Raw genomic sequence first — 2,023 nt, forward strand, 5'->3', positions numbered from 1 at the left:
TCGTAAATACAATTACCATCACCGATGCTTTAACCAAGCTGAAGGCTCATTAACACAAAGAATCCATCATGAAAATATGAATAGAAGCCCCCATCTGTCCGCAGATGGAAGAAGCTTACATGCATAGGATGATTCCCAGCATGCAGATGGGGACTAGAAACAGGGACACACCTTTTTCCCTGAATCATATGCAGAAACATGTGAATGAGTAGTGGGAGTGGGAGTGGGAGAGATGTTGCACTGGATGAAATGGAATCCTCACCGTGCATGCTTCCTCCATCCTTCCCTCTCCTCTCCGATCAGCACTCACAAACACCCACTTCATAGAAGCGTCCAAACATAAGGAAACAGACCTCTTCTCACCACATAAATCTGAATTACATTATTAACCAATCACGTACCGTGCCTGCTTCCTGCTTCATGCATACACCATTCCACACGTCACTCACGTGGCAGCGGAGGGGAGTTTCGCTGGAGGCACCCCCCCTCCCACGCCCACTCCTCTCCCCAGCCCCCACAATTGCTGCAGATCAGTCAATGAGCTAAAGAAAAGAATTATCCATGCCGGCCCTTGGGAACAACGACAGGTGCATGGGAGGCTGAAGTGAACAATGTTTCTGCATCCCTGACGACCTTATCGAACCGCTTTGTTAAACTGGATCTTTACTGACCCTAGAAAGGGTCTTTGAGGAATCGTGCAACCTCTTTTAATCACTGAGTTATTTATATGTGAGTAGGGTATTTAAAAAAGAGCTTTTTACATGCCGCATAGGCATTTTTTTCCTCCTCTGATGGTAATTACTACCAAGTTTGAATTTTGTATAAAAGTGAATAAATCAGCTTAACATTAAGACCACTGTAATTATCCTTCAATATTTTCTATCTGCTTCTGAGCACGATTTAGCTGTGAGTGAACTTTTGGAGCCCGCTTTAAGCATTTCTTTGTCAAAGCATTTTGTCTTTTGTTCCTCTGATTGTGTTAATGGTCAGGGCACCCAAGTCTCTGTGGTGCGTGATGTACTATTTTTATTTTTGGCTACAAGAATGAACCCTCCTCCCCATCCATTCAAAGCTTTTCCTTCATACCTTCAAACTTGGTGCACATGGTGTGTCTCACAACCTCACTCTGCCCTGCCTACTGTGTATGTCTCGTGGCCAATGACGGCTCTCTGTTTCGCTACACGCTGCTGCAGCGGGCGTCTGATTGGCTGCTATTCTTAGGCATTTTTGAAAGGAGGTGGAGATTAGAGTACCCCATTCTCCCTCTGTTTACACACATAGTGGGCAGGCAGTAACTGAGTGGATGAGGGAGAGTCGGGGAGAGTCTGCCTTCTCTGCCTTGCATCCTGGCATCCAGCAGCATTCCCACATACATATGCTTCAATTCTCCTGTTCTTCCACAGACTTATAATCAAAGCTTCTGCAGCACTCGCTGGTGGATTTTTCCAAGACAGGCAGCTCTGTCGAACAGGCGTGTTAAACCTGAGAGCTAACTCGTTTTATTTTTGCTCCCATGCTTGACTTTACGCTGAAATGCCAGAAGTGACTTATTTCATCTCCATCTCGTTGATGTTCATTCAGGTGAGGAGAGGGGAGGAGAGGGATGAACTGGATGGGAGGGTAGGAGACTCCCTGAGGTTCACGTGTTGCTTGTTTTCTGACTTTCTCTGAGACTCAACACGTCTTATGTCAGCATGATCTGTGGCATCTGCTACCTTGTATTTGACTGAACCGTTTGCAGGTTTTGAGAGAGAGTGATTTGCTTGTAAAGTGTTTCTTTTCTACGTTGTTGTTAAGAGATAACTGTTGTTCCAGCAGGCGGCTGAGTTGATCCGACCTAGTCTGTCCACAGTTTAGCAAACAGAGTGTTTGATCAAGCTCATTGATGCTTGCATGTGTTTGTCCTCAGTTCAAGAGGATGCTGAACCGAGAGCTCAGCCAGCTGTCAGAAACCAGCCGCTCAGGGAACCAGGTGTCTGAATTCATCTCCAGCACCTTTCTGGGTAAATATGCCGTCTTTGTA

At 45.9% G+C, this 2,023-nt stretch overlaps 1 protein-coding gene across 1 annotated transcript in view; it reads left to right on the top strand.

Moving 5' to 3' along the window:
• The window catches only part of LOC102212849 (cAMP-specific 3',5'-cyclic phosphodiesterase 4D-like), a 48,609-nt gene that overhangs the window by 43,356 nt on the left and 3,230 nt on the right, over window positions 1-2,023 (top strand). The gene's annotated exons all lie outside the window — the stretch shown is intronic.

This window comes from Pundamilia nyererei, unplaced genomic scaffold (genome assembly GCF_000239375.1).
Source record: "Pundamilia nyererei isolate P.nyererei 1_Seehausen unplaced genomic scaffold, PunNye1.0 scaffold00004, whole genome shotgun sequence".
Classification (NCBI taxonomy): Eukaryota; Metazoa; Chordata; class Actinopteri; order Cichliformes; family Cichlidae; genus Pundamilia; species Pundamilia nyererei.